Consider the following 10,921-nt stretch of genomic DNA (forward strand, 5'->3'; position numbering starts at 1 on the left):
CAAAGGCCAGCGCGTGCCCATCCCAACTCCAGCTATCTTCCAGACCTCGTGGGGACCTGAAATGGCTGAGGAATGCAGGGAGGCCTTAGGGGATCAGGTGGGGCCCTCCAGCAAGCGCTGCAAGCTGGATCCCTCTGTAAATAAAGGCAAAGGGCACAAAGGCTCACTTGAAAGGTCTTCTCCAAGAGCCACAGTGGATCCCAGGGAGGTTTCAAGGCCCCTTCAGCCAGAACCTAGCCCAGACCGTCGCAGCAGGGAGTCAGCTTCCCCTGATCGTGAGGCCCAATCCCCCGGGGACAGTGAATTCTTGTCTGGGGATAACTATGCATCCAGGGATCCATCTCCTGAAGCATCTTGGGGGTACCCCGACTCCCCTAGCTCCTCCATCGGAGAGGAACGAGATTCTGTCCAGAATTCCCCCTTTGGGGTGGATCCAGCTCAGGCAGGCCTAGCCAGCGCAGGACCAGTAAGCAAAAGAAAAAAAGGGGGAAAAGTCCTGCTCTCTCGGATGAAATGAGGGAGGTAATTGCCTTAGCCATCTCCCAAGGGATAGCTGAAGGCATTAAGCGCAAGGGCTCTCGCAAGGGCAAGGCCCCAAAGGAGAAACGCAAACCTCGGGCCTCCACCTCTAAGGAGCCTGTATCCTCCTCCCCATCTTCAAGCCCCTCTCACTCTGGGCTATCAAGTTCTGAGCAGGAAGAAGGGGAGATTTTCGCCCTTTCCAAAGACGAAAACCCCACCCCTGACAAGCCAAAATTCTCTGGCCTATTTCAACCGTCATTATTCAAGTCTATCTTGCACAAAGCCATGACGGCCACAGAGTTAGGCCCCACCTCCAGGCCTGAGGCCTCTCAGGCTTCCACTTCCAAGGATCTTAAGCATGGGTTGTTCAAAGAGACAAACCCCAGTGGGGGGGATAGAACTCTATATGCAGTAGAAGATAAAATGGAGGAAATCCTCAAATTCCCAGAAGTAGATGCCCCAGTCGTGTCTCTGACTTCCAATTCCAACCTGCCAGCTGAGCTCCTAGAGGGACTTAAGGCAGAAGATAAGAGGTCAGAAAAGGCATGTCAGAAAACACACATTGGCGTCTGCCTGGGCCATCAAGGCATCCACCTCTGCCTCCTTTTTTATTAGGGCCACCCTATTCTGGCTGCGCCAACTCAGGTCCAGACCCCCGCCCAGGAAATCTAGGTGGCGTCATGAGCTAACCAAGATTATTACCGCTGTTGAGTATTCGGCGGATGCCACCTTGACAGCAGCAAAATTCTCTTCCAGAGCTCTAGCTTCCAATATCACCTCCCGCCGCCTCCTATGGCTCAGGCACTGGCAGGCCGAAATGAAGGCTAAATGGAAGCTGGCATCGGCCCCATTTAAAGGGGGCTTTCTGTTTGGAGAGGCCCTGGACAAGTTTGTCACCGAAACCAAGGACAAACGCAAGATCCTTCCGGCAACCTTCAAAAGGGGTGACCGGAAACGGGCGGGGTCCTTTCGTAAGAGACCCTACAGGAGCCAGGAAACAGGGCAATCTTCTCACCCTTCCCCCTATCAGAGGCCCTTTCAGGCAGGGGGGGATAGGCACCAAGACAGATCCTTCGGGGCTCGTGCCAACCAATCCCAGTCTTCCTTTCGGAGACCATTCCGAGGAGGAGGAAACAACAGTGGTGGATCCCGGCCTTTTCGTAAGGGAAAGTGACGGTCACAGGGATCCCCCCATCGGGGGTCGGCTACGGCTGTATGCCGACAGGTGGGAGGAGATAACATCGGACAAGTGGGTCCTCAACACCATTCGCAAGGGCCTTCTCCTGGACTTCCTATCCTTTCCCCAAAGAAAGTTTATCCGCTGTCCTACCCCCAGGAACCCAGAAAAGAGGGAACGCATGAGGGCAGAAATCTGCCATCTCCTAGAGATAGAGGCGATAGAGCCAGTCCCCAGGGATCAGCAGGGGAGGGGCTTCTATTCGATCCTCTTCCTAGTGCCCAAAAGTTCAGGGGGGTGGAGGGCCATCTTGGACCTCAAGAGCCTAAATCAGCATCTGGCTTACAAGAGGTTCAAGATGCAGTCACTCCACTCCATCCTGGGCTGTGTGAGGGAGGGGGACCTATTGACATCAATAGATCTCAAAGAGGCCTACCTGCATGTCCCCATCCATGTGGCCCACAGGCGGTTCCTGAGGTTCTACGCGGAAGGGAAGCTTTTCCAGTACAGGGCTCTTCCCTTCAGGCTATCATCTGCGCCCAGAACATTCACCAAAATTCTGGCAGTGCTAGCGGCTCATCTCCGCAACCATCCGGTTCGTCTGGAATGTTATTTAGACGACATAATCATTAACTCTCTCACCACCAAGCAGGCACACCGCGATGTTTCTCTAACTGTGCAGACCCTGCAGTACCATGGCTTCTCTGTCAACATGGAGAAGAGCCAGTTCCGACCATCCACCTGTATACAGCACCTGGGTGCGGTCATCAACTCCACCTCCTGCCAGGTATTTCTTTTGCCAGACCGGCTGTCGAACCTGAGACGCAGAGTGAAGCACTGCAGCCTTGCCAGGTCGGTACCCATCATTCAGCTGTCCCAGCTCCTAGGGATAATGATCTCGTGCCTGGGGGTGGTTCCCTGGGCTCGCCTTCACGCCAGGGAGCTGCAGTGGTTTCTGCTGCCAGTGCAGAGGGCCAGGAACAGCAACTCACTCAGGCGGGTTCGGCTCCCACGAAAGGTGATCCGGTCTCTGGCATGGTGGAGGTCCAAGGCAGTCAGGAAGGGCTGCCTGTTCAAGGAGCCGGAGAGACTAGTTGTCACCACGGATGCCAGCCTCCTGGGGTGGGGCGCCCACTGTCAGGGCCACCTAGCCCAAGGCCGATGGACTCAGAGGGAGGCCGCCCACAGCATCAATTGGCTGGAACTGAGGGCAGCTCGCCTAGCGCTGAGAAAGTTCGCATCTCTAGTAAGAGGGGCTCATGTACTGTTGATGACAGACAATGTGGCGACAAAAGCGCACATAAACCGGCAAGGGGGCACTCGATCAAAGGCCCTCATGCTCGAGGCAGAAGCGCTGGGCAGGTGGGCGGAACGTCATCTGGCTTCTCTCAGTGCAGATCACATCTCCGGCGTAAGCAACGGGGAAGCAGACTGGCTGAGCCGCCAACGCATCGACCACTCGGAGTGGTGCCTGCACCCGGACCTGTTCCAGCAGATCGTGAGGAGGTTCGGCAAGCCACAGGTAGACCTGTTTGCCACACACAACAACACACAGCTCCCACGCTTCTTCAGTCGCTACCACTCGCCCCAGGCGGAGGGAACAAATGCTCTGAGGTCAGCGTGGCCTCAGGGACTTCTGTATGCCTTCCCTCCACTTCCGCTCATCCCTCAAGTGGTGAACAAGCTCCTGACCGAAAGGCAGACCTCATTCTGGTGGCTCCCTTCTGGCCCAGAAGGCCCTGGTACGCAGACCTGGTCAGCCTCTCAGTTCAAAGACCTTGGAGAATCCCCCGGGACAAGATTGCCCTCAGCCAGGGGGCCATCACCCATCCGGAGCCCCAGTGGCTGCAGCTAGCCGTTTGGCACTTGAAGGGGAGCTCCTGAGAAAGCAAAAATTCTCTGACCAGGTCATTCGAACAATCCAAGCGTCCAGGAAGCCCTGGGCCGCCTTTCTCACGGTGGTGCAAGACTAGGAACATAGAGGCCTCCTCAGCCTCGATCCCCCAGACCCTAGACTTTTTGCAAGAGGGTCTGGATAAGGGCCTTGCAGTCAGCACCCTCAGACGCCAGGTTGCAGCGTTGTCTACCATCCTGGCAAAGGGCTCCTCTCGCTCGCTGAGTCAGCTCCCCCAGATCAAGAGCTTTCTCAAGGGAGCAGCGAACATCAGTCCTCCAACTGTTCACCGGTATCCGTCATGGGATCTTCCATTTGTGCTTAAGGCCCTGACCAAAGCCCCATTTGAGCCTTTGAAGAAGACCAGTCTGCGCTACCTCACCATCAAAACCGCTTTCCTGGTGGCCATTACATCCGCTCGCAGGGTAGCCGAGCTTGCTGCGCTCTCTGTCAGGGAGGATTTGTGCGTAGTTTACCCGGACAGAGTAATATTGAGACTTGATCCGTTATTTGCTCCGAAAATTAACTCCCTGTTTCACAGGACTCAAGAACTTATTTTGCCCAACTTCTGTCCCCATCCTTCTCACCCTAAGGAGCGTGAGTGGCACAAGCTGGACGTGAGACGGGCCGTGCGCACGTATGTAAAGAGAACAAAGGACTACCGCCGGTCAGAGGTTTTCTTTGTCTCCTTCCTCCCTGCGTCCCTGGGCCGCAAGGTCTCCTCTCACACTGTGGGACGTTGGCTACGTGCTTGCATCAAACTGGCATATGAGCACCAGGGCAAGACGGCTCCGAGACGAATCACCGCTCACTCCACCAGGAGCGCTGCAACGTCTGCAGCCTGGGCAACCCAGGCCTCTATCCTAGACATTTGTAGAGCGGCCACCTGGGCTTCCCCCACGGCCTTTATTGGAAACTATAAGATTGACACCTTTGCCTCAGCCGAAGCCTCCTTGGCAGAAGAGTATTACAAAGAGTGGTTGAAATGCCAGAGGCTTCGGCGCTTCCCCACCCTGGGACTCAATAGCTTGGGCATGTCCCAGCATTTGGGCTCTCTGAGCAGTGCACTGGAGAAAGACCGTTGGCTTACCTGAACGGTCGTTCTCGGGGCACTGCGAAGAGAGCCCAAACCCACCCGGGTGTTTGTATTTTGAACGATGTGGCTGTATTGACTGTAATTGATTACAGGACGGTTCCTTTGTTTTCGAATTGAGCATGTGCAGGCAAAGGGAGGCGTGGTCAAGAAAAACATCACTCAGTCCAAGGGCAGATAGGCTGTGTTAACCCAGCATTTGGGCTCTCTTCGCAGTGCCCCGAGAACGACCGTTCAGGTAAGCCAACGGTCTTTTCTGGAAGGCTTCGAAGGGGTTGGTGAGCATTTGGGGATCCTGCCCTGAATAGAAGTTGGCCTAGACAACCTCTAAGATAACAGTCCACCTTTGATGCTATGAGGTTAAAAACTACAGACACAAGTGTTTCTCAACTTGAGCAACTTTAAAAGGAGGGGACTTCAACTCTCAGAATTCCCCAGCCAGCACAGCCCACCTCTCTCAAAGTTGCCCAGGGTGAGAAATCTCTAGATTTTTTTTTCTAGTCTCATTTGCCACCAGTTATGGAATTCTGCTTCTGATTGCAACAACATAGATGATTTACTACCCTCTTGTGCCTCTTCTGTTTCTCTGTTGGTTCTTTTGACTGCGATCACAAGCAATCTGAAGAGTGCTATTGATGCTGGTGGAAATTACCAGGTGTGCAGAAAAATATCCCTGCCCACAGACGCTATCTAATTTCCCCAGGATTTGGGGTTTATTTTTCACCTTCAAATCACACTTGGTTCCTGGTATCTGCACAAACAAATCCTGCCGTTTTCTTGGCAAGATTTCCAAAGTTAGTTTGCCTTTCCTGAGGCTTGAGAGAAAATGACAGGCCGAAAGTCAGCCAACTGTTTTTGTTCCACTCCAGGGAAGGAGATAACGGAAGAACTGGTGATGAATTGTGGGGATACCGAAAAAGATTCAGGGGAATAGATAAAATATCTATTCTGTTTGGTGATGTGAGCAGATGTGGGGAAATGAATAAGATTCAGGGGGATTATATACAGTGTGTATGCGTGTGTGTATCAGGTGGCATGAGCAGGCAAGTGGAACCAAGAGGCGATACTGAAAAAAAAAGATTTAGAAGAAGTATCCAGTGAGCATCTGCTTAGAAAAACATGAATTTTGAACGCACGAGTAAGCATAAATCTCAGTCGGTTGCAATATGATATAATCCTGTTGATGTTCATGCACAACACATCATACACTGATTTACAGATTGAGAGAATGTACGCTGCTGAGAGATACAACTGAATCAGCTTACAAGCTCAGTAAAACAAACGAATTATATAAAAACATGCCTGGAGGAAAAGGAAAGAAGTGGGGGCGAAAAAAGTGAAAATGAAAAACTGCAGGGGAAACAATGCAGGATAGGATGCATTGATTTATAGGATGTTGATGTTATCCATTCAGTCGTGTCTGACTCTTGGTGATTCTCTGGGCCAGGTCTCCCCACATCTTCCAATCTTGCAATACTTTTGGAATTTTTCTACGCCGTGGCTGCCATCGGCGTTGATTTCTCCAGTGAATATCCCCATGTGACATGGCCAAAGAAAGTGAGACTTAGTTTTATGATTTTTGTCTTCCAGCAACATGTCGAGTGTTATACGCCCCAGGACTTGATTGTTAGTGACCTTTGCTATCCAAGGGATATGCAGGAGCCTTCTCCAGCACCACAGCTCAAATGAGTCAATTTTCTTCCTTTTTTGCTTTTTTAAGATTCAATTTTCAGAACCACAGGTCTCCTGCAACCAGCATCGCTTAGAAAAAGTGCCTTTTCACTTCAAATGGAGTTGAGATCTCAAAGGTGCTCTAAGATGCCAAAAAAATGCAAAACAAATCGTCCTGGAAGGTGCAAATAATAATAATAATTCCGGCTGCGCACACACCCGGCAAGAAAAGAGGGCGGTGACGGCAGTAGCTTTTTGGGCGCGTTCGAGACCTCCGGTAGTTTTCGGTAGCCACTTCGGTGGAAGTGGCTGGCAAAGAGGCAGCAGCTGGAAGGCTTCTCGCAGTCGCACCGAAAGAGAGAGCTTGCCTTCCAGAGTCCAGACCAGCTGTGGTGGAAGGAAGGTAAGCAGCCTGAAGAAAGAGGCGGTTGTGGGGGAGGAAGTGGGGCCAGAGCCGGGCCTCTGAAGGAGAGGAAACGGGACTGGCGAAGGAGAGCGGGCGGCATGCAGGAGGAGGCCTTTCACAGATAGACCAGGCTTGGGCAGAAAATAGGTAGAAATGCATTTTTTCCCCCTACGAGTTCTGTGGGCGTGGCTTGGTGGTGGTGGTGGTCATGTGGCTGTGAGTGATGTTGAGTTGACTACGCCCACTCAGTCACATGATTTCCCCCCCAACCAAGCCACACCCACAGGACCGGTAGTAAAAAGAAAAAGAATCCCACCACTGCTCCAAGGTCCCTTCCAGCTCTGTTCTGATTGATTGATAGATTCATCTCCTAACAGGATGGCTGTAAGAAGAAGAGAAGAGGAAGCCGTTAATTGGAAGAGAGGAAAAGAATAAAATTACAGAAGTGTACAAATCAGAAGGCACCTGGAAGCAGTTTTTCAGGCGAGCAAATCTGTTCAAAAGCAGACGCCTTCGTGATTTGTGGCTAACGCAGACTGATCTGGCTCTGCTTCTCAATAATTACAGAAGAACGCAATTATGTCTAAAAGAAAGACAGCATTATATGTTCACAAGTTGCATTGGGGCACTCAGATCAAAAGAGGCATACAGTCCTTCAAATGGGCACGCCGAGACTTGGATATATGTGAAAAAAGGAAGTTGAACTTGGCTTTTTGATTGCTCATCAATCAAAAAAAAAAACCAGCCCTCTTCCTGTGAATATAAGCCAGGAACCTTGGCTAGCTGCAGAGAGATTCTCACAAGACAATTCCTTTCCATGCGGATCAAGAAAACCACTGGAAGATGTGGCCCTTATTAAATTAAAATCATTTGATTACACTGACATGAGAGATCCTATTATGCTTGACTAAAAAGTCATTTGTATGTTTTCCAGCTGAACATTTTTGTGTAAATCAATGTTTCTAAACCCTGGGGACTTTTAAGACTCCATCCATGGGAATTCTGGGAGTTGAAATCCCCATGTCTCCAAGTCCCTAGCGTTGAGAAACACCATTGTAAATAAAGATGTGTTCTGAACCCCCTCGTTCCACACCCAAGCACACTCCGAGCCAGAGATAAATTAAGGCATTTAATTAACAGACAAACAGGTCCTTGGCAGCAACCCAGCAGAGACAAGCTTGGGCAGCAATAAACACAGATAAGGCTTGGCAGCAATCCAGCCTGCTAAGCTCACACAAAGTTCTCCGACATTCGATTCTGTGTTGACTTCTGCAAAGAGGGGCGTGTGCACAAGTAGCTTTTTATAGTCTGGAGAGGAGCCTAATGACCACCAGCTGAGCGCAATTACCTCCTGTAATTGCGTAATTGTTTCTGATGCCTAGTAGCTCTTCGACGGCGTGCATCCAGGAACAACTCACTACTGGCCTCCGGCTCACTCTCCCTTGTCTCCTCCCCACTGGTCCAAGGCTCAGGTGCCTCCTGGTGGCCAACCAGCCTCTCTGTGCCCTGCTTGGAGTCGGATCCCTGTCCGGGGTCCTCCAGAGCCGACTCAAAGGGCCCCTCGCTGTCGGAGTCTGGTGGCAGCTCCAACGACACCTGCTGGGCCACAACAAGATGATACTGGAGTTCCAGTATCAAGCCAGCTTCCCTTAAAAGAAAGAAAACTTAAGAAGAACTTTGATCTCTTTTATTTAAAAAAAAGAATCTTTTTTTTTAATGCATGAATGCTGCCCAAAACTACGACTTTTTCAAGCATTTCCCTCCCCTCTGCAAAATGAAATAAACGCACGTCAGACATGGAAGCCACCTTTTTACCTTTTGGATCTCAGGCCTGCCACATTGTCTACTGTGGGAAAATGGGAGGGTGGGGGATTATATGGAGTATGAGAGATATGTAGTCTAAATAACATTCCTTTCTCAGAGAGTCAAGGACACCTTGCCCTGCACCTGGACGGATGTAGATGGGAGGAGTCTTCCTTCGTGGCAATGACTGATTGGGCCATGGGATGGACTTGTGAGTGCTGGGGAAGGGACTTGGGACTTTCTTTTGGGTGGGGAAAACCTGGAGGCTTTCTGATTCGAGTTTTCCCAGATGTGCCAATATGACATCTCTAATAAAATGGAACTTTAAGGAACTTCAAGCCTCGGAGTCTTCTTTTGCTGAGGGGTCTTACTTGGGGACCCTGACAATGCACTTCCCTGTTGCACTGATTTTCTTGGAATAATGGAAACCAATTGTAAGTCAGTTTGCTCTATTGTATTCCCTGTAGGTATCTGTACTGGTAGTACGTAAGTTTAGTTTAGTTTATTTGTCTTGTAGGCCGCCCACTCCCGAAGGACTCCGGGCGGCTCACAATAAACAAGGGAAGGGGGATAAATAGACAAAAAAAAAACTTTAAAATACGCAACATTCACAGTTTCCGTGGGGCTGGATGTTTCACAAGCCCCCCAGCCTGCCGGAACAGCCAGGACTTAGTAGCTTTACGGAAGGCCGGGAGGGTCCGGATCTCCACGGGGAGGTCATTCCAGAGGGCTGGAGCTGCAACAGAGAAGGTTCTCTCCCGGGGAGTCGCCAGCCGACATTGGCTGGCGGATGGAATCCGGAGGAGACCTAACCTGTGAGATCTGATCGGTCTATGGGAGGTAATCGGCAGGAGGCGGTCTCTCAGGTACCCAGGTCCGATGCCATGTAGGGCTTTATAGGTAACGACCAGCACCTTGAAGCGGGTCCGGAGACTAATGGGTAGCCAGTGCCGCTCGTGGAGGATAGGTGTGACGTGGGTGTACCTAGGTGCACCCACAATCGCTCGTGCGGCTGCGTTCTGGACTAACTGAAGTCTTCGAACACTCTTCAAGGGCAGCCCCATGTAGAGCGCGTTACAGTAATACATTAATACAGTAAGTAGACTTACGATCCCAATGGAGCCCAAAATATATGTTGCTAAGTGAGAAATTGGTTAAGTGAGTTTTGCCCCATTTTACAACTTCTCTTGCCACATTTGCTAAGTGAATCACTGCAGTTGTTAAATTAGTAATACCGTTGTTAAGTGAATCTGGCTTTCCCATCGACTTGGCTCTTCAGAAGGTCACAAAAGAGTGACCTCCCATGACTCCAGGACACTGCAACAGTCATAACTCTGAAAAAATGGTCATCGGTCACTTTTTTCTGTTTTGATTTCACACGGTCACTAAATGAATTGCTATAAGTCGAAGTCTACCTGTAGCTGGGAAAGTTGGACCTTAAAAAAGCAAGACAGGAAACAAAATTGACTCATTTGAGCTGTGGTGCTAGAGGAGGCGCCTTTTGCTTTTTGGATAGCAAAAGCGACTTAAAAAGCAATTCCTGGAGGACATAACACCAGACACATCATTGGAAGTGAAAAACCACAAAACTGCATCTCGCTTATTTTGCCTACGTTACGCTGGCGAATTCAGCCAGAGAAAGCAATTATTTCGGGAAGAGTTAGTAGTAAAAGAAAACCGAGCCGCCAAAAAACAGGGTGGCTGGACGCCATCAAAGCAGACACAAGCCAGAACACAAAACAATTTGAAGAAGCAGTGCAAGATCAGGAGAATAAACTTCTGTATTCGAATGAAATCCTTTATTGGCCAAGTGTGATTGGACACACGCAGAATTTGGCTCCAGAGCATAAGCAACAAGCGGTAAATCATGATCATAATAAAATAGAAATCTTCAATCATAACACAACACTCAGCGATAGTCACAAGAATACTAAATAAGCAATCAACATAAATCATGAGATACAAACAACAAAGTTACAGTCACAAGAAGCTAAGGAAGTAGGTAATAGGAGAGATGAGAAGGACAATACTAATACAGCCCTACTACCGGTAGGTAGTTTGACATCCCAGGGCCTAGGCAGTGATTTATGGGAATTAGTTGTTTAGCAAAGTGATAGCATGGGGGAAAGAACTTTTTTGTGTATCTGGTGGTTTTGGCATGCAATGCCCTGAAGCAGCATCCAGAGGGGAGAAGTTGAAACGATTCCTATCCAGGATGTGAGGGGTCTGTACATAATTTCTCTGCCGACCTTTTGACCCACTTTAGGCAGGTCCTCAACGGAAAAGGCAGGCTGGTTGTAGTTATTTTTTTTCTGCAGTCCTAACTATAGCAATAGCAATAGACTTATATACCGC

This window comes from Thamnophis elegans, chromosome 10, assembly GCF_009769535.1.
Source record: "Thamnophis elegans isolate rThaEle1 chromosome 10, rThaEle1.pri, whole genome shotgun sequence".
NCBI lineage: Eukaryota > Metazoa > Chordata > Lepidosauria > Squamata > Colubridae > Thamnophis > Thamnophis elegans.